General features: G+C 34.2%; 1 long non-coding RNA gene across 2 annotated transcripts in view; it reads left to right on the top strand.

The window, feature by feature from the left end:
• LOC134738136 (uncharacterized) overlaps window positions 1-23262 on the top strand; it is a 192531-nt gene that overhangs the window by 2720 nt on the left and 166549 nt on the right. For both annotated transcript variants that reach the window (XR_010123687.1, XR_010123686.1), the window contains one exon: window positions 654-764. This is a non-coding gene — a long non-coding RNA (uncharacterized LOC134738136). The remainder of the gene's footprint in view (window positions 1-653; window positions 765-23262) is intronic.

The following is a 23262-nucleotide window of genomic DNA, read 5'->3' as shown; positions in this document are numbered from 1 at the left end:
CAAATACCACATGTTTTTATTTATAAGAGGGAGCTGAATATTGAATACATATGGAAACAAAGAAGAGAACAATAGACACCAGGGCCTACTTGAGGGTGGAGAGCGAGAGGAGGGTGACAAGCAAAAAACTACCCATTGGATACTATGCTGATTACCCGGGTGGCAAAGTAATCTGTATAGCAAACCCTGGTGACATGCAGTTTACCTGTACAATAAACCTGCGCATGTACCCCTGAATTTAACATAAAAGTTAAAAAAAAAAGCCTTATTAAGCTGGGGTAGAACATCAAGAAACACAGAATAGCACTAATTACCTACCCCAATGATGTACTTTTGCATATTTATCAAATATTTATTTCTAAAGAGGCAAAATCAATGCTATTGTGTGAAGAAGAAATTAAGATGAGTTAAGAGATTGACATGGTTTGTCTCTGTGTTCCAACTGAAATCTCATCTCAAATTGTAATCCCAGTGGGTCCAAGGAGGGACATGTAATCCCCTCATGTTGAGGGAGGGAGGTGATTGGATCATGGGCACAGTTTCCCTCATGCTGTTCTCGAGATAGTGAGTGAGTTCTCATGAAATCTGATAGTTTTTTAAGTGTTTGACAGTTCCTTCTTCACATCTTTCTCTCTCACCTGCCTCCATGTAAGATGGTGCCTGCTACCCCCTTTGCCAGGATTGTAAGTTTCCTGAGGCCTTCCCAGCCATGCGGAACTGTGAGTCAAGTAAACCTCTTTCCTTTATAAAGTACCCAGATTCAGGTATGTGTCTATGGCAGTGTAAAAACAGACTAATACAGAGATGCAGGAAAAGATTTCCCAAACTGTAAAATAATGTCATTTCTCACACTTAAATATTTACAAGTGACTACAAATTGCATTTTTATTAGGCACACACTTCAAAATGGTGACTTAAACTGTTGACAGCAACAATCACATAATAGCTGTCATTATGACGGTATGGAAATCAGTTTGAATTTTTTGTAAAATATGACATTCATATGCCATATTTTGCGATGATGCTATTAAACCTCTGTTAAACACTTGTAAGTTTGCACTGTACTTTTATTCACACTATCTCTTTTAACACTGTTCTATGAGAGGGGGATTTGAGCCATCTCCAGACAGGAAGCAGATACTGAGAGGGGTCACTGGACTTTCCCAACTACACACACAATGTCAGTGGTAGAGCCAGAGTGAGTGGTAGACCCTATTTAGGCCACCTACCTTCCAGGGAAGGCTCTCAGAAAGCATCTTTGGGTGGGAGGATGAAAAAGACTAGAGATCATATGGATGTTAACTCAAGGCTTAATTCCAACACCTGACAGGTGATTTTGCAAGCTTTGCTACAAGTGTTGTAAAGCTTTTTAAAAGTTCTTTGCTGTAGAGTTTCTGTGAGGCTAAAATGAGCTAATGTTTATGAAATTACTTTGTTAGTATTAAAACTATATCGAAATATTAAGAGTTGTGATGCTTTTGCTAAAGGGAAAGTGTTCTGATATTTGGAATGGCCTTATGGATATGTTTTCAATGGGGAAGAAATTGCCTATGAAACTGTCCCAATCATGAATGCAAAGCCTGCTGGCAAATGTGGCAGAGCCTGGAAAAGACACATTCAGATACTGTCTCTTTATCTCGCCAATGTCTCTGTGGCTAGAGGAGTGTAGTAGCTGCTGCTATTACTATCACTGCCATAAATATTACTTCTAAGTTATTGATGGGAAAACCAAGAAGATAATGTGAGTGTGAGTGTGTGTGTGTGGTGTGTTTGATATATGTTTTTGTGTTTGTATAAGTTTTTGTTTGATGACGGGCACATAGGAAACACTCATTAAACCGTTTTATTATTGCTGCTACTATTTTTTATGCTACTTTAGTCAAAGAAAGTAAATTTTAGCATCTATTATTCCAAGATAATCTCTGGGTCTGAATAGATTCTTTTGATATCAAGGGGTCATATGAAAGATAAGTCTTTGATTTAATTTGGCAATGAGATTCGTTGAGTAGGTAGAATTAACCAAGAGTAATGTGATAATGAGACAGTAACAGTATTTTTAAATGTTGAATGTGATTTTTGATGCTGGAAAATTTAGTTCATGATGAAAACTAGAGGTTTGCAAAGGAGCAATGATTATAATAATTAATATTAGTTGAGGCCTTACTTTGTGTGCCAGGCATTATTGATGTTCTTTGTGCATATTATCTCATGGGAATCTAAAAAAACCCAAAAAGTTCACATCATATGCATTAATGGATGACAAAACCAGGCATATAGCTGGCAAGTGGTTGAGTCTGGCTATGAGTCCAGGTAACTTTCATTCCAAGTTGACGTGCTTGAAACACCATACTGTTTTCCCTCTCAAAATACTATTGAAGTGTAAACTGAATTAATATGACTGTATTGTACAAGGAAGGAAAATTAATGGGTCCTCTTTTACACTTTGCTTATCAAAACGCTCACTAGATGCTAGAGCAGACAATAAAAATTAAAAATAAATATTGCCTTAGAATGGGACAACCAGGATGATGAGGCTGCTTAAGTCCATGTTATCTGAGAGCATTTGAGATAATACTTGTGCAATCCATCAATACGAATGATTCATCTTCAAATTTTAAAAAATCTGTTACATATATACTATGGAATACTATGCAGCCATAAAAAGGAATGAGATCATGTCCTTTGCAGCAAGATGGATGGAGCTGAAGGCCATGATTCTAGGTGAACTAATGCAGCAACAGAAAACTACATATTGCATGTTTGCACTTAGAATTTGGAGCTAAACATTGAGTACACATGGACACAAAGAAGGAACAATAGACACCAGGGCCTATACAAGGATGGAGGGTGAGAGGGGGTAGAGGACTGAAAAACTACCTATCAGGTACTATGTTTATTAACTAGGTAATGAAATAATCTGTACACCAAATCATTGTGACATGCTATTTACCTATATAACAAACCTGCACATGTACCACTGAACCTAAAATAGAAGTTAAGAAGAAAATAAAAAAAAGAACTTTCAAGATGGCAACAGCAGGACATTTAAAGAATTGATGCAACAAATTAAATTTATTTATTTATTTATTTATTTATTTATTATTATTATACTTTAGGTTTTATGGTACATGTGTGCAATGTGCAAGTTAGTTACATATGTATACATGTGCCATGCTGGTGCACTGCACCCACCAACTCGTCATCTAGCATTAGGTATATCTCCCAATGCTATCCCTCCCCCCTCCCTCCACCCCACGTGGCGATTCCTCAGGGATCTAGAACTAGAAATTCCATTTGACCCAGCCATCCCATTACTGGGTATATACCCAAAGGACTATAAATTACGCTGCTATAAAGACACATGCACACGTATTTTTATTGCGGCATTATTCACAATAGCAAAGACTTGGAACCAACCCAAATGTCCAACAATGATAGACTGGATTAAGAAAATGTGGCACATATACACTATGGAATACTATGCAGCCATAAAAAATGATGAGTTCATGTCCTTTGTAGGGACATGGATGAAATTGGAAATCATCATTCTCAGTAAACTATCGCAAGAACAAATTAAATTTTTATTCAACTCAATATGATTAGACAATTTAATATAATCATAGCATAGCATTTTGACAAAGGAGATATTTGCTATTCATTATACTTAGAATGCCTTGGGGCCATTATGGTATATTTTGTTAGCCATATTTTAATAATTTAAAAAGTGCAACAAAAATAGGTAATCAGGAAGGGTGGTGGTCAGAATACTTGTGCAATGTAGAGCACAGCTGAAGAAACTGAGGATTTCCATTATGGATGGATGTATCTGTGTCTATATCTATCTATCTGTCTATCTATCTATCTACCTATCTATTAGTATGGGAAAGGTGTTTTAGGCTTAACTTAATAAGGAGTTGAATATATACATTTGTCCAAAAAACAAAAGGAATTTTCTTGGGGATAACTAAATTAACCATCCCTTCCTGGTTTCAAATAAAAGCTGAAATCAACACACTGAATTATTTATTCTTGCAATGGATAGTGGGTTGGAATATGTGATATCTATGATGCTCCCAGTGATTAGTAGAATTGGTATATTTTGAATGGGTTATTAGTAAATGTATAAATGACTCTGAAATGGATAAATGTGGTGGCTGTATATTTAATGAACCAAGGAAATATGACCCACTCATGCTTAGAAGGGTCAGATGTGACCATTCAGGCAGAAATTGGTGGCATCTGTTGCCAGTTTGGAATCTCACAAGTGCTGAATATTATCATTTATGTGGCACATTAAATGAATGTGCAATGCTTACTGGTCAAAGTGATAACTGTTCTATATCAAATTTCTCCCTCTGTTAAGCCATAAGATACAGTCAATGCTCAGTTGATCATTAGGATTCTCTTCATGTGACACTAAAATTTTACTTTCATAGACTGAGACCAGCACTGTATAGTTGATTTATTAATTATTTTATATATATAAAGGATGAACAAGCCTTATGTGTAATAATAATTTGTGGCAGAAAAATCTGTGTTTCAATCTGATTAAAAGCAGGTAATTTTAAAGTTTTACTTCTCAGAAACAGAAAAATATGCAAAGGTTCTCTAGTTATTACTTGAACAACAATCTTGTTTGTTGTACTTTATCATGCTTCTGCAGCACACAAAAATCTATAATGGTAGCATTCAGTAACACCAAGGAATGATTACGAAAATTTGGATTCAAACAGATTATAAGCAGAATAATTGCTGTGGAGTATGAGGTAGGCATAACTTGGGATCTTACACTGTTTTCTAAAATGTTGAGTAGAGGAATAATTATATTTTAAAATAATATTGAAAATAGCTCTTTACTAAGAATGGTGATTCTCTTTCAAGTGGCAGAATTATTGAGTTTTGCCACATTCTCTTCTCAGAAATAGTCATCAAAGAAGACGAAAAAACAAACAAACAAACAAAACAGATAAAAACCCACCTTTGAGGAAACTACATCTGTTGTCTCAAATCAAAATATTTATAAGCTGCCAAATACAGAGAAAATCAAATGAGTGTGGGAAGATGCCAAGAAAGTATGATTGCAGCTGATTTCAGCTACAGATGGCAGAGCACAATCCCCCAAAGTAAGCAATACATCCTGAGGGTCAAAACAATCACAGTGTGCATGGCTGGAGGTGGTTGCTTCCCTGAACCCTGTTGAGCACGACTGAGTAATAGGGAAGGTGGTGCTGAGTGAGTAAACACAAGGCTACATTTTTCTAGGATGCAGCACATCAGTAAGGCCGTACTGAGTTGATAGGCTGAACTGTAAACAGCCCTACAAATCTGATTATTTAGGTGGCAAAAAAAAAAAAGGATTAAAATGACTCCTTTCCTACACACACACACACACACACACACACAATTTTTTCTTCTTTTTCATAGGGAAAGTAGTGTAGTGGTGTGCAGTGTGAACTAGTATGAATTTTTGGCAGCTGTATTAATAAAAATTCTCTTCATTCAAAGATATAAGATAAACTGAGCAAAGATTTAGGAAAAAGGAAAAACAGACACAGGACACTAATCAGAAGAAAACACCACCACTGAGCAAATAGAAAGCATATACAAGCATGTCACCATAAACAAGGTGATCAATGAAACCACCAAAAAATTTAAAACATGGAGGGAAGAATTAATGAAGATATGGGCTTAGGAAACATACAAAAACATAACGTGAGCTAGCTGAATCAGGAAGGACGTAGAAAAGAAAACAGAAATAAAGCCACATTGGAAGCAACACAATGGACATAGATCATCTGAAACCACAGTTAAAATAGGAAAGAACAATCCGAAAAAAGAAAATTAAGTAAAACAAACTATTAAAACAATAACTGAGAGAATATTATAAAATAAATGGAAAACATTTCTGAAAAACAAATAAGAACTATTGAAAAACAACCTTTCCTGAAGAAGGGAATGAAAAAATAAACAGTAACACACAAATTCAAAATATTTCTCAAGAAAAACTTCTAGTTATTAAAGAAAATGGAATCTACTGATTGAAAGCTGACAGAGTATTTTACTCTGAGACAAAATACTCTAAATACTCTTAGACCAATTCTGGACTTCACCAGACTTGGCAAAAAAATGTCCAAGTCATCTATTTAAGCATAACATTAGGTTGGCAGCATTCATAATTTGAGATTGTAAAACTATCATTATAAAGTCCTCAGGCTTTGAAATTGTGCCTCGAAAAATTTATATCCAGCTAACCTCTTATCCAGAAATAAAGTCAAAATTATTGAAAGACAAACATTAGAAAACAAAAATATAGATCAAAATGATAGTAAAAGATTAGCAGCAATCATTGATACTACTTTAATTATAAAACTAAAGTAAATATAAGAATTATGATTACAGATCATAGTGTAAGTGTTCTAAATTATGCTAAAGCAGAGATACTATAATAAATAAAAAGTCTGGTGTTAAAACAACTGGATATGTTTGGAGGAAAAAGTAAACCCTGACCATTGCTTCATATTACACACACATAGTAGATTTGTATGACACTTGCTTATAATTAGAAATATCTGTGAAAAAAAAACACAAGTAGACCCAAATAAATGGAAAAATTCAACATACAAAAAAAGCATTGCACTTTTTAAGGAAAATATGGACTATTTAATCAATAGTATAAGAAAATAGGCCAACAGACAGATTATAGATTACATAGAGATAGATGATAGATAGACGATAGATAGATGATAGATAGATAGATAGATAGATAGATAGATAAAGGTGTGTACTCCTTTAATCAAACCAGTTCCCAAACAGCAAAGCTTTTCACCTAAGTAATGATATAAAACTCTAGCACATAAAAACTGAGAATTAAAAGAAAATTGTATTTGGGACTAGCTGGGATATCTGGGATGCAAAACCCAAAACAGGCTCAAGACATTGGTGAATTTATTTAAATAAAATAAAAGGAAATATTCGGTTAAAAAGAAAACAACATAATTCAAGTGAAAATAGAAAAAGCCTTTCAAAATAATATACAGAGGTTTACTAATAGACAATAAAAGGAAAATTAAGAAGCAATCAAAGGATATTAATGCATAAAATTAGTGCAGAAAAAGGTAAATGAAAATGACAAAATTTATAAAGCATCATTTGTGATAAGAGATATGCATATTAAAATCTGATGAGCTCTTATATTTCATTTATTATACTGGCAGGTATCATACGATTTATGTAATATTATTTATTGGTAAAGATGTAGCTTAAGAAACATTCTAGCACATTGTTGCCCTATGCATAAGCAGGCACGACATATAACACATGTAAAACATCTTGGTCATATTCATCAAAATTACAATTGCACATTCTTTCTAACAAAGAAATTTCCATTTCAGGATTTTTTTAATTACAAATTTACTAGCCTGAAAAATATTTATTTTTAAGAAAATTTTAAATTGTGGTAAAATATACATAGTAGAAAATTTACCATCTTAGTTATTTTTAAGTCTATAGTTTAGTGGTATTAGGCACATTTGCTTGTTGGGCAACCATCAACCATCACCATCATCCATCTCCAAGAAAACATCCAGCTGTTTTCTTGCATAGCTAAAACTCTGTATCCATTGTAGAATGACTCTTCATTCCCCTTTCACCAAGTACCTGGCAGACACCTTTCTACTTTCTCAGTGAATTTGACTACTCTAAGTACATCATATAAGTGGAATAATACAGTATTTGTCTTTTCGTGAATATCTTATTTCACTTAATAGAATGTTTTAAAAGTTCATCCATGTTGTAACACACAGCAAACCTTTCTATTTAAGTCTGAATAATATGGCACTGTATGTATGTATTACATTTGTTTACCCATTCATCTGTCGAATGACATTTGGGGTGCTTCCACCTTTTGTCCATAGTGAATAATGCTACCGTGAATATGGATGTAAAAATATCTCCTCAAGGTATATTCTTTTGGGTACATACTGAGAAGTGAAATTGCTGGACCATAATTACTTTGTTGAGGAACTGCTTTTGTGGTTTCCATAGTGACAGTGCCATTTTACAATCCTAACAACAGTTCATGTGTTCCAACATTTTTACAACCTCTTCAACACTTGTTATTTTCTGTTGTTTTTTGTTTTGTTTCATATTGCTTTGTTGTTTGATAATAATCATGCTAATGGATGTGAGGTGGTTGTCCCACTGTGGTTTGGGTTTGCATTTATCTGATGATTAGTGATATTGAAAACCTTTCCATGTGCTTATTGACGATTTGTATATCTTTGGAGCAATGTATGGTTAAGCTGTTTTGTTGATTGTTTATCAAGTTTTTGTTGTTATTGTTGAGTTGTAAGAGTTCTTTATATATTCTGGATATGAAGCCTTTATCAGATATGTGATTTGTAAATATTTTCTTCCATTTCTTGGATTGCCTTTCACTTTGTTGATTGTGTCTCCAGATGCACAAAGGTTTTTAATTTTCATACAGTCCTATTTATTCATTTTTTTTTCTTTTGGTGGCTATGCTTTTTGTATCCTTTCCAAAAAATAATCCCCAAATCCAATGTCATAATCTTTTTCTAACTTGTGTTCTAAGAATTTTATAATTTTAGCTCACATTTAGTTCTTTGATCCATTTGGAGTTAATTTCTGTGTATGGTAAAATGTACAGCTTCTTATTCTGCTTCACCAATAACATTTTTTGAAAAGACTCTTTCTCCATTGAACTTTTGTCGAAAATCATTTGATCGTATATGTGAAAATTTATTTCTGAGATCTCTATTCTAGTCCATTGGTCTATCCCTTTCTCCTTATACTAGTATCATACTGTTTTTATTACTGTAGCTTTGTTGTAAGTTCTGAAATCATGAAGTGTGAGACCTTCAACTATGTCCTTTTCTTTTAAATTATGCTTTAAGTTCTGGGATACATGTGCAGAATGTACAGGTTTGTTACATAGGTATACACATGCCATGGTGGTTTGCTGCACCCATCATCTACATTAGGTATTTCTCCTAATGCGATTCCTCCCCTAACCCCCCACACCCCAACAGGCCCCAGTGTGTGAGTGTTCCCCTCCCTGTGTTCATGTGTTCTCATTGTTCAACTCCCACTTGTGAGTGAGAACATGTGGTGTCTGGTTTTCTGTTCCTGTGTTAGTTTGCTGAGAATGATAGTTTCCAGCTTCATGCATGTCCCTGCAAAGAACATGAACTCATCCTTTTTTATGGCTGCTTAGTATTCCAGGGTGTATATGTGCCACATTTTCTTTATCCAGTCTGTCACAGATAGGCCTTTGGGTTGGTTTCAAGTCTCTGCTCTTGTGAATAGTGCTGCAATAAACATACGTGTGCATGTGTCTTTATAGTAGAATGATTTATAATCCTTTGGGTATATACCCAGTAATAGGATTGCTGTGTCAAATGGTACTTCTTGTTCTAGATCCTTGAGGAATCACCACACTGTCTTCCACAATGGTTGAATTAATTTACACTGCCACCAACAGTGTACAAGCATTCCTATTTCTCCACATCCTCTCCAGCAACTGTTGTTTCTGACTATTTAATGATTGCCATTCTAACTGGCGTGAGATGGTATCTCATTGTGGTTTTGATTTGCATTTCTCTAATGATCAGCAATGATGAGCTTTTTTGCATATGTGTCTCGGCCACATAAATGTCTTCTTTTGAGAAGTGCCTGTTCATATGCTTTGCCCACTTTTTGATGGGGTTATTTTTTTTCTTGTAAATTTGTTTAAGTTCCTTGTGGGTTCTGGATATTAGCCCTTTGTCAGATGGATAGGTTGCAAAAATTTTCTCCTATTCTATAGGTTGCCTGTTCACTCTGATGATAGTTTAGTTTTCTATGCAGAATCTCTTTAGTTTAACTAGATCCCATTTATCAATTTTGGCTTTTGTTGCCATTGCTTTTGGTGTTCTAGTCATGAAAAGCCAAATCATGAGTGAATTCCCATTCACAATTGCTACAAAGAGAATAAAATACTTAGGAATACAACTTAAAAGGGATGTGAAGGACCTCTTCAAGGAGAACTACTAACAACTGCTCAAGGAAATAAAAGAGGACACAAACAAATGGAAAAACATTCCATGCTCATGGATAGGAAGAATCAATATTGTGAAAATGACCATACTGCCCAAAGTAATTTATAGATTCAATGCTATCCTCATCGAACTACCATTGACTTTCTTCACAGAATTGGAAAAAAACTACTTTAAATTTCATATAGAACCAAAAAGAGCCCATATAGCCAAGGCAATTCTAAGGAAAAAGAACACAGCTGGAGGCATCGCTCTACCTGACTTCAAACTGTACTACAAGTCTATAGTAACCAAAACAGCATGGTACTGGTACCAAAACAGATATATAGACCAATGGAACAGAACAGAGGCCTCAGAAATAACGCCACACATCTACAACCATCTGATCTTTGACAAACCTGACAAAAACAAGCAATGGGGAAAGGATTCCCTATTTAATAAGTGGTGCTGGGAAAACTTCGTTCTTTTTTAAGATAATTTTAGCTACTTGAGATTCCTTGAGGTTCTTGCAAATTTCAGGATGAATTTTTCTATTTCTGCAAAAAACATTGGTATATTGAAAAAGTTTGCATTGGATAATATCAACAATTTAACAATATTAAAGCTTCCAATCCATGTACATGATTCCATTTATTCGTCTTCTTTAATTCCTTTCAGTAATGTTTTCTGGTTTTCATGGTACAAATATTTGACTCTTTGGTTAAGTGTATTCTTAGGTATTATATTCTTTTTAACACGATTTAAATGGATTTGTGTTTTCTAATTTTATCTTCAAAATTGCCCACAGTTAATGTACAGAAACATGATTTATTTCTATTGATTTCTTATCTTACAGTTTTGCTGAATTCATTCTAACTTTTTGGTGAAATCTTTAGAGTTTTCTACATATAAGAAGATCATGTCTTCTTGTAACAGAGATAATTTTACTTCTTCCTTTCCTATTTGTATGTTTGTTTTTTTTTTTAATTTCACCTAGTTGTTCTGTCTAGGACTTCCAGTACTATGTTGAATAGAAGTGTCAAAAGTGGGCTGTCCCTGATCTTAGAGAAAAAGTTTTCAATCTCTGAAATAATACTTTTTTAAGTAGTATAGTCTTTGGTGAAATATAATCATCTGAGTCTATGATAATAAACAAACTGAATTAGGATAGTAGTTAGCATACAGATGAAGAAGTCATTAGCCCCATGGGACCAAGGTCTCTCAAAACTTAAGGATTGCAGTTAAGCAAATTTCAGATAGCTGTTATATAAGCATCTGGCATCGTGCCTTAGAATACATTTTCTAAATGCCTATCTTCATAGTTTATTTGGCATTATACGAGTTACGTACAAATTAGAAATAGTTCTCAGTGTAAAAGACACACTTCAGTAAAACATAGTAAAGTAGTAAACGTAGCATCCCAGCCTCACAGTGTACACATATTGCACTTGCTGAGCCATCCTTGGGCACGATGAAATTCATCTTAGTTCCTGAGGACAGATTTATACTTTAGAGGAAAGCATTTTTCAACTTTGTTAAAATCTCTGTGAATCTGGATAGATAATACACCAACTGGAGGGTAACCATAATGTAATACTATGGAAACCCACACCTAATCACTGTTGTCAACATGATTTCTTAGTTTCATATTTTCACAAACTTTAGTTTGTGTGTGTACAAACTAAACACACACCTCATAATACCTGTGCATGTACACATAATACCTCAGCATCACCATCAGTGACATAACTTTCAGGATAAATCAAGCAATTTAGAATGGTAATTATTTTTTAAAATGTTCTTTGAGGAATGAGGAATAGTTAAATTTAAATATGATGTAATTAAATGTTTAGATTTGAATGAAAAGGAGGTTCTTTGAGTTAGCAAATAATGTTAAATAATAATCTGTCTTAGCATATTATAAGTACCAGCTGACCTTATTAACACACTTGAAAACAGTACTTTATTATTCTCAGAAGGATGCCTGTCTTGCAATAATGTTTCACCAGGTGAAGACTATTTCAAAGTATTAGAATTTTGCTCTGTTGGAATACTTTATGAGAGGCCCCTTGTTCACATCATGTGGTTATCTGAAGAAAAAAAATATATCATGTTTCTTCTTATTTATTTATAGAGTCTTTGCGCAAAATAATTCATTTTAGATACTATTTTCTCAGCTGACTTAGACAATTAAGTATCTTGCTTAAAGATTTATCAAATTTACCTATGGAGTCAGTTTACCCTAAAGAGAAAGTAACAGAAAAGCTCTTGTTGAAATATCTGAAATCTTACCATGAAAGATAATGCTACTATTTGTTTAAGCTGAATTCAACACATATTTGTTAAGCACCAACAATATTTTAGCCACTGGACACACTGACACAGAAATAATAACACTGATTAGGTAATAAATGCTCTCAGAATCAATAGTAGAGAAATTATATAATGCACACACACACAAAAGTGTTTCTGTGAACAAATTAACATTGTGAGAGAGGAGCAAAAGTGCCCTTTTACCAAAACACCATGAAACAGACCAACCGCTTAGGAATTTACATGAGGTAAAATTGAACTATCAGAGAAGACATTGGGCTTTGCGGTCAATACTGTATCCACCTGCTGGTTACAACAGGGGCAAGCACGTAGATAAAATATTTGTCGATGGTAAATCATTTACAAAGGTGGTCTCATAATCATGGTTATTATTATGATACTCATATTAATGAATGCATGTCATACTTTTCTGAAACACAGCAAGGAAATAAAAGCCAACCTTTCTCAATTTCTTGAACGCAGCGCCTAGATCACTCGGCCATCTTGACTGCTTAAATTTTCTCAATTTCTTAATGACCCATGGGATATTATTTTTTAAATAAAAGACAGTAATAATCTGGAATTTTATTTTCCTATGTGCAAAATGTAGGGCAATGATATTTATTCAATTACAAAGAAAGAAACATCATGAGTGATGTTACATCAGCCTTCTGTCAACACTCTCACCTCTAAAATAATTTTTTAATTTCCTTTTTTTCTATTTTGATTTCTCAAGATAAGTTCCTCAGTATTGTGGATTCTGTAACAAGGCAGGTTAAAAAGGGTCTTGGTGAAAAATTATAAAATAATGTAAACTGTTACTCATGGCACACAACAGTTGTAAGAAACAATCTATTAAGTGCAAAAACTGTGCTGATCAAGGAAAAATCAGCTATGAGAATAAGGCCTAGTACAGGCTTGCAGATTGAAGAGACATGACGTATCAAAATGCCATTGATGTATCCTATTGTGAGAAAGAACTTGGTCTGACAAATTGATGAAAATGTACACATGATCATACATAACTAGTCCAGTATTAAGCACTGAGTCTATACCTCTATTTTACGTTAATATGCTAAATATTTGAGATGTGTATTTTTTTGTCTTGTCCACATTCTCAGATCTCTATGAGGCTATTCTTTTACAACATATGTTGTTCTTTATTTGCATGCTTTTACCATTCCTTATGAAGTCAAAATATTTTTTCACTTTTTCTCCTCCTTCTTTGAAGTATTGATTTTATGCCTTTTTTTCCTTCGTAGGCTATGATCACAGCCATATCACATGCAGTCCATGCTAAACTAGTGTTCACAACTACTAAAAATAAATGCAAAAATATAAGGATATGAAACGGATATACTCATTTCACCCTGAAAATTTCTATTGTCTATAGCAACTTACTGAAATTTGTAGAGAAAATAACAACAAACAACAAATAAATTGAGAAATCAATTAAATAGATGTTTATGTTCTTCATCTTCACAAATATTATTGCCATGGTGTAGAACAAGATGCTAAGTGTTATTTTTATTTTAAAAATTAGGTTAAACACATTTAAAAAGCCACAAAGATTGACTTTTATAGCCCGGAGAGCAAAACCTCTGAAGTTGCCATTTACATAGGATTTTGCCCTGTAAGTTTTCATCCTGATCTTACTCATATAGATTCTATAAAATCTGTGTCTTACACAGATTCAGTTAATTTTGATCACATGAATTAGACCTTGAGAGGCATGGTCTGTATATTATGTCTGACACCTTGAATTTCAGTTCAATAGAAACAAATCTGCATACTATCTTTTACAAGATAGAGAGCCATTTTTTTCCAAAGAGGTACATTGCCTCAAACAAACTTCTCTGTACCACAAAATTTTGCACTGGGAAATATATGTGAACCACATGGGAAATATATGGGAAACATATATGTGAGCCAGTAATTTTTTCTCCATTTTGAAAATTGCTGCTACACTTTAGGATACGTGGCCTCAAATAATATGATCACATAATCACAGCAATGTAAAAACCTTGAATTTAAAAATTTTTTTTCCTTTAACTTTTAAATTCTGGGGTAATTGTGCAGGATGTGCAGGTTTATTATATAGGCAAACATGTGCCACAATGGTTTGTTGCACAAATCCACCCATTACCTAGGTATTAAACCCAGCATCAATTAGCTATTCTTCCTGATGCTCTTCCTCCCACCTGCTCCCACCGAGATAGGCCCTAGTCAGTGTTGTTCCTCTCAGTGTGCCCATGTGTTCCCGTCAATCAGCTTCCACTTATAAGTGAGACTATGCAGTGCTTTGTTTTCTGTTCTTATGTTAGTTCGCTGAAAATAATGGCTTCCAGCTACATCCATGTCCCAACAAAGGACATAATCTTGTTCCTTTTTATGGCTACATAGGTATGTATGTACCACATTTTCTTTATTCAGTCTATCATTGATGGGTATTTGGGTTGATTCCATAATCTTTGCTATTGTGAATGGTGCTGCAATGAACACACATGTGCATGTATCTTTATAATAGAATGATTTATGTTCCTTTGGACATATACTCAATTCCATAGAACTTGGGTTGTTGTGTGGAATGGTATTACTGTCTTTAGGTCTTTGATCTTCCACAATGGTTGAACTAATTTACACTCCCATCAACAGTGTAAAATGTTCCTTTTTCTCTGCAACCTTGCCAGTATCCGTTATTTTTTGACCTTTTAATAATTGCCATTCTGACTGGTGTGAGATGGTATCTCATTATGGTTTTGATTTGCATTTCTCTAATGATCAGTGATGTTGAGCTTTTTTTCATTTGTTTGTTGGCTGCATGAATAACTTCTTTTGAGAAGTGTCTGTTCCTGCCTTTTGCCCACTTTTTAAAGGTTTTATTTTTCTTGTAGATTTTTTTAAGTTTCTTATAGATTCTGAATATTAGACCTTTGTCAGATGGATAGATTACAAAAATTTTCTCCCATTCCATAGATTGTCTGTTCACTCTGATGACAGTTTCTTTTTTGGTGTGCAGAAGCTCTTTAGTTTAATTAGTTCTAATTTGTCAATTTTTGCCTTTGTTGCTATTGTTTTTGGCATTTTTGTCATGAAATCTTTGCTTGTGCCTATGTCCTGAATGGTATTGTCTAGATTTTCTTCTGGGATTTTTATAGTTTTGGGTTTTACATTTAAGTCTTTAATCCATCTTTAGTGGATTTTTGTCTAAGATATAAGAAAGGGGTCCAGTTTCAATTTTCTGCATATGGCTAGCCAGTTTTCCCAGCACCATTTATTAAATAGGGAATCCTTTCCCCTTCCTAGTTTTTGTCAAGTTTGTTGAATATCAAATGGTTGTAGGTTTGCAGTCTTATTTCTAAGTTCTCTATTCTATTCCATTTGTCCATGTGTCTGTTTTTGTACAAGTATCATGCTGTTTTGGTTATTGTAACCTTGCAGTATAGTTTGAAGTCAGGTAGGATGATGGCTCCAGCTTTGTTCTTTTTGCTTAGGATTGTCTTGGCTATTCAAACTCTTTTTGGTTACATATGGATTTTAAAATAGTTTCTTTTAATTCTGCAAAGAATGTCAATGGTAGTTTAGTGGGAATAGTATTGAACCTATAAATTACTTTGGGCAGAATGGCCATTTTCATGATATTGATTCTGCCTATTCTGCCTATTCATGAGCATGGGATGTTTGTCCATTTGTTTGTGCCCTCTCTAATTTCTTGGAGTAGTGGTTTGTAGTTCTCCTTGAAGAGGTCCTTCACTTGCCTTGTTAGCTGTATTCCTAGGTATTTTATTCTCTCTGTAGCAATTGTGAATTGGAGTTCATTCGTGATTTGGTTCTCTGCTTGCCTGTTTTTGGTGTATAAGAATGCTAGCATTTTTTGCACATTGATTTTGCATTCTGAGACTTTGCTGAAATTGCTTACCAGCTTAAGAAGGTTCTGGGCTGAGGCGATGGGGTTTTCTAGATATGGGATCATATAATCTGCAAACAAATTTGACTTCCTCTCTTCCTATTTGAATACCTTTATTTTCTTCTGTTGCCGGATTGCCCTGGCCAGAACTTCCAATACTATGTTGAATAAGAATGGTGAAAGAGGGCATCCCTGTCTTGTGCTGGTTTTCGAGGGGAATGTTTCCAGCTTTTGCCCATTCAGTATGATATTGGCTGTGGGTTTGTTATACATGGCTCTTATTATTTTGAGGTAGGTTTCATTAATACCTAGTACCTAGTTTATTGAGAGTTTTTAACATAAAGGGATGTTGAATTTTATCGAATGAATTTTGTCTGTCTATTGAGATAATAATGTGATTTTTTTTCGTTCTGTTTATGTGATGAATTTACATTTACTGATTTGCATATGTTGAATAAATTGAGCTCTGGCTCAAGTGGACCTGATAGATACAGAAGTGTCCACCCAAAAATATAATATACATTCTTCTCATCACCACATGGTATTTACTCTAAAACGGATCACATAATTGGAAGTAAAACACTCCTCAGCAAATGCAAAAGAACTGAAATCACAACAAACAGTCTCTCAGACAACAGCACAGTCAAATTAGAACTGAAGATTTAAAAACTCACTCAAAACCACACCAGAACTTGGAAATTGAACAACCTGCTCCTGAACGATTCCTGGGTAAATAATAAAATTAAGACAGAAATAAAGACGTTATTTGAAACTAACGCAAACAAAGAGACAATGTATCAGAATCTCTGGGACGCAGCTAAAATAGTGTTAAGAGGGAAATTTATAGCATTAAATGCTCACATCAAAAAGCTATAAAGATTTCAAATCAATAGCCTGACATTACGGCTAAAAGAACTAGAGAACCAAAAGCAAACAAATCCCAAAGCTAGCAGAAGGCAAGAAATAACCAAGATCAGAGTGCACCTAAAGGAGATACATAAATGAAAAAAACAAAAAATCAACGAATCTAGGAGCTGGTTTTTTGAAAAAATATTACTAAATTACATAGACCACTAGCTAGACTAGTAAAGAAAAAAAGAGAGAAGAACCAAATAGACACAATCAGAAAAGATAAGGGGGGTATCACCACTGACTCCACAGAAATACAAACAACCTTCAGAGAATATATTAACAGGTCTATATACATAAACTAGAAAATCTAGAATAAATGTGTAAATTCCTGGGTACATGCATCCTCCAAAGACTGAACTGAGAAGAAATTCAATCCCTGAATAGACCAATAACAAGTTCTGAAATTTAGGCAGTAATATATAGCCTACCAACCAAAAAAAGCCCAGGACCAGATGGATTTACAACTAAATTTTACCAGAGGTAAAAGAGGAACCAGTACCATTTCTTCTGAAACTATTCCAAGCAATTGAAAAGGAGGGAGCCCTTCCTAACTCATTTAACTAAGTCAGCATCATCCTGATACCAAAACCTGGCAGAGATACAACAAAAGAAGAAAACTTCAGGCCAATATCCCTGATAAACATCAGTGCAAAAATCCTCAATAAAGTACTGGCAAACTGAATCCAGCAGCACATTAAAAAGTTGATCCACCACTATCAAGTTGGCTTCATCCCCAGGATACAATGTTAGTTAGTTCAACATGCAAAATTTTATGTTTTTTAACCATTAGGAATAATTATCACTTTTGATATTTGATGGAAAATCTTAAGAAGAGTTTATTTTAGTAAATTTTGTTTTCAGCTTTACAAAAAATTACAAGCTATTAGGTAATTTTTGAAGCACTACCAACAAGAAATCTCAAAGCCTTCTTTATTTTTTAATTTTTATTTTTTTGAGATGAGGTCTTGTTCTTTGGAGGGTTCTAATGAACCCCATGGGTTTTCTTTAAGAAATTCACCATTTGAAAATGCTGGGTATTCGTGACTACAATATTTACTTCAGAAAACATAACTCGACTTCATGGATACACAGACTTAACTAATTCCTTGTTTCATTTAATCTTCCCCAAGTATGGCAGACATAAGCATTCCAGTGTTTCTTCTTTCTTTTTGAAACTCAAAGCCCATTTAAATACTTGCATTAAAGTGGAGTACATTGGTACAATTAGGGCTCATTTCAGCCTAGAGCTCTTGGGATCAAGGGATCCTCCTACCTTAGTATCCCACGTAAGTAGAATGACATGCATGCAACACCATGCCTGCCTAATCAAAGGTATCTTTAGACAATAGTTTGTAACTTCTTGTGTGTTTCCAAAATAATTGTCTTTATTCTTCCACAGTGGCTGAATAACCGAAACCCTAGTCGTTAGGTTACTTCTTTATCATTTTCCACGAGTGTTAAGATCCTGATGCAATCTTATAATTCATTAACATTTGGTTTATTTAGTTTCACTTAGATAACTAAAGAATTGTCCCACAACTTAAGCTGAGGAGAACAAAATACACTTTTCAGTTTAGATTTGGTTGGTAGCACAGAGTACCAGATCAGTGGGAGCTCTTGAGACCAACCAGATTAATTGGAGCATGGCTAGACTTGCTAGGCACCATGTAACCAGACGTTGCAGTGTATGTGCTGTGGCAGAGCACAACTGATAATATAAATTCACTCCAAAATGACAGGAATTCAGAGGTTAGATTCCATCTTTGGAAGGAGTCAGATCATAATCCGGCTGTTGGACGAAAGGAGAGATGAGATGGTATGGCCTTTTTAATTTGACTTTCTTTTTAAAAAATCATTTAGTATCTAGGGAACAAACATAATTTTGTGTTGAAAACTATTCAGAAATAGATTGGGATAATATTTGCATGTATGTCGGGAAAACAGCTAACTGATTGCTTTATATGTCTGTCAGTACTTGAAAATATGAGCATGTATCTAAAATATTGAGCTATTGTTCTTTACAATTAATTGAGCAAAGTGTTTATTTAGACACTGTATCAAAATTATGTCATATTAACAATTCCAAGCCAGTAATTGTTCCTATACAAATTATCTTAAATCCTTAAAGATGTGAATTTAATCATGTATGTTGAGAATGCAACACTTAAAAATAAGAAATTCATGGAAAGACGAATTGAGCGATATTAATTTTTAATATTTTTTAAAATAGAAAATTTGCCTCAATTTTATTTAAAGAGATCTAGATTCATGAAAGTAAATGAGTATTTCTGAAGAATAATTAATTTAGCCACTGATGTGTAATTGATAAGTAAACTATTATTATTCCAGTTTATATTGTTATATAAAATTAAAATATAATCTAAATATAGTGGAATTCTCTGCTCTGTAATTGGGCTTAATAAAACATTTTCATATAAAATAGGCTTAACATTGGCCAGAAAATAAAAGGAAATTAAAATGCTCTTGGAATTGTACTTTTGTGTTACATAAACTTGAGCAAGTTGTTTAGTAGAACTCACCCCTACAATAGTTCCAATCATTTAACACTGCTGTCCACGGAGAATTCTACCAAAATTGGCTGGGAGATGCTTCCGTGATAGGGATATCAACTGGTTATTAATTAGCTAATGGAGGAAGGAAGATGAAATTTTGCTGACATCCTGTTAGTGTTTTGTACTGCATTGGGTGGCCAACAGCTTTAGATTGCTGTCATGGGAGTTTCTGTTTTGTTGCTCTTGTTGTTTTAAGAGGATACTATCTCTTTCTAAATTTGGGGTACTTGAGTTATATGCATATAGCTATACTATTCCTTTCCATTTTAAAATAGGTAGTTTTTGGGAACCTTGGGTGAAGTTAGCTGTTCAGCATTGGTACACTAAGGTTTGGGTTTTTTTTTGTTTGTTTTGGTTTTTTTTTAACAAATGAACACTTTGGATTCTCTTTAAGAAATTCACCTTTTGCAAATGCTGAGTATTCAGGATTAAAATATTTACTTAAGAAAAACATAAATTGACTTCATGGATATTCAGACTTAGCTGATGCCCTGTTTTATTTCATGTTCCTCAGCATGGCAGGCATACACATTCCAGTGTTGCTTCTTTGTTTTTAAAATTCAAAGCCCATTCAAACACTTGTGTTAAAAATGTCAAGCAAGACGAAGTCACTGAATAGATTAAATTTTTGTTTCTGTTAAACAATAAAGAGGTCTTGGTTTTTGCTATAGTGGGCAAATACTTTCAAAAATATTAAAATTAAATGCATTCACTTTTCCAGATATTCAAGAGAAGACTATTATAGTCTTCTCTCGTGGGATATATATACATATTTTTTTCAATGAAGATTGTGCTATACTGGACTGCTCCTAGTTCACACTCTCTTCATTCTCAGAAATATTTCTTCACTATTTTATTCAGTGAATTGAGATCAGTAAGCATGAACTTCCTGGTTTTTGCCTCTTGAAGCATTTTGCCTTCTCTCTCATACTTACCTTCATTGTGTCACAGCTTTAGAGTATGACAAGCTTCTATATCTGTTCAAGACCAGCCCTGGAACTAAATTTCTTGCTTGTTTTCCCTCCACCCCTCTGGAACTCCTTAGCTCTCAGTTCCCCTCTTTTCCTATCTGAGACCTCTTCCGTACTGGTTCTCTAAAAAAGGACATGACCCACCATTTTAAAACTAATAGACAAACAAAACCCAACAAAACTCACACTCTTAAACTCTCTATTCCCTATCACTTTATGGTTGTTATTCAAGTATCTTCAAAATTATTTACGCATACAAGTCTTTGAGGGGAAAATGCAAATAGAATGTTTATTTACAGTTCTTTTTGTCTTTAGCCTTGAAAAATCCACACAAAACAGATGTGTTCCAAAGTTAATCAGTCAGCTCTATTATCCCACACAGCTTCTTCACTATGGTTCTTTAATTCATTTGTAATACAAGTAGATTCTTTTGTCCCAGTCCACATTCTCTCTCGCATTCCCCTAACGTCCTTGCTGATTTTTAAAAATCTCATTACCATAAAACTCATGGTATTCAATGCTCAGAGATTTGACATATGTTAGAGTCATGTATAGGCCACCACAGTAATATACAGAACAATTCCAGAAATCCAGTTTTCCCCATGCTAGCTCTTTGTAGACAACCCCTCCTCCACTCTATACCCCTGCAACACAACCTTTGATTTGATTTCCATTCTCATATTTTTGCTTTTCTAGAATGCCACACAGGTGGAATCACATAATACATACCCTTTATGCTTGAGTCATTTAGCTCAGCAAAATGCATTTAAGAGTCATTTATGTTGTCATATTAAACAATAGTCTGTTCTTTTTTATTAATAAGTGGTATTCCATTGCATGGACATAACATGGTTTGTTTATCCATTTACCCACCCCCCACCCCCCCCATGAATGAAATCTAGGTTGTTTCTGTTTGTTGGCAATAATCAATAAAGTGGTCACACAAATGTGTACAACTTTTTATGTGAATATATGTATTGACTTTACTGTGTAAATGTCTTTAAGTAAAATTCTTAGATACTATAGTAAATGTGTGTTTAACTTTAAAGAAACAGACAAGCTGTTTTTTAGAGGGGCCGTCCCATTTTGCATTCTCATGAGCAATGTATAACAACTCTAGTTGGACCACATCTTCTCTAGCACTTGGAATTGTTTATTTCCTATTCATTCCAATAAGTATGGCTTTTCATTCCATGTTCCCAATGTCTAATGATATGTAGTTCTTCGTGGGTGTATATGTCATCTGTATATCTTCTTTTGTAGAATGTGTTTTCTAAATATAATTCTAGGCTGGGTGCAATGGCTCATGCCTATAATCCCAGCACTTTGGGAGACCGAGGTGGGTGGAACACCTGAGATCTGTAGTTTGAGACCAGCCTGGCCAACATGGTAAAACCCTGTCTCTACTAAAAATGCAAAATAAGCCAGGCGTGGTGGTGCATGCCTGTAATCTCAGCTATTTCGGAGGCTGAGGCAGGAGAATCCCTTCAGCCCAGGAGGCGGAGGTTGTGGTGAACTGAGATTGCGCCGCTGCACTCCAGCTTGGGCAGCAGAGCGAGACTCTGTCTCAAGAAAAACAAAACAAAACAAAACAGAAAAGATAATTATATGGTAATTCTTTGTTTCTTCAATGTAGTGTGCCTTATTTATTTATTTATTTTCTAATCTTGAGTGCCTTTAAGGTTTTTTTTTTGTGGTGGTGTTTGTTTTGTTTATTTTTTGTTTGTTTGTTTCCTGTTCTTTTTTTTTTTTAATTTTGGTTTGAGTATAATATGCCAAGATAAGTTTAAATCCTTTTTTGGCTTTCTGTGTTTTGGGAACTATATTTGCATAACAACACATCTATATTTGGATTGGTCATTATTTTTGGAAAATTCTCATTGTTTCTTCAAGTATTTAATCTTCCCTATTTTTTCCCTCATCAAATGAGACATCATTTGATATTGTCCCAGAAGCTTTGGATCTACTTCCTCCACCTCTCTCTTTTTCTCTCTCTCTCAATATGTTTCTGTTCATATAATTTCTACAGACTTAATTTCATTGACTTTCCTCTGCTGAGTCAAATGATGTCTTCAAATGTATCCTTCATCTCTGATCTATGTTATTATGATTTTCATTTACTGTCTTATCATTTATTTTATATAGTTTGCTTCTGTCTGCTGAAATTGCCTATATGATCTTTCATGTTGTCCACATTCCGTTTAAAACCTTCAACATATTAATCACAGTTATTTAAAATTCCCTATAAATTAGTTCTAATATGTTTGCCAATCTGAGTCCAGTTCTGTTAATTGTTTTGTCTCTTGAGATTGTTTTTGAGTGCTTTGCCATTTTTTTTGTTGAAAGATGAGCATCTTGTATAGAATGGCAGAGACTGAGGCAAACAATTTTTATGACTGGAAATGGGCACACTTTATCTTCTGCTAGGCCTTTAGTGTGAGATGTTAGAGTTAATCTTATTAGGAGTTGAAGTTGTTACTATGTTTACCGTCATTATACGACATGTTTTAAATTCATTTAGCTATACCAGGTATGGTAGGATCTGATTTGTC

This window comes from Pongo pygmaeus, chromosome 15 (assembly GCF_028885625.2).
Source record: "Pongo pygmaeus isolate AG05252 chromosome 15, NHGRI_mPonPyg2-v2.0_pri, whole genome shotgun sequence".
In the NCBI taxonomy this organism is placed as follows: Eukaryota; Metazoa; Chordata; class Mammalia; order Primates; family Hominidae; genus Pongo; species Pongo pygmaeus.
This window is presented reverse-complemented; position numbering and strand designations above follow the sequence as displayed.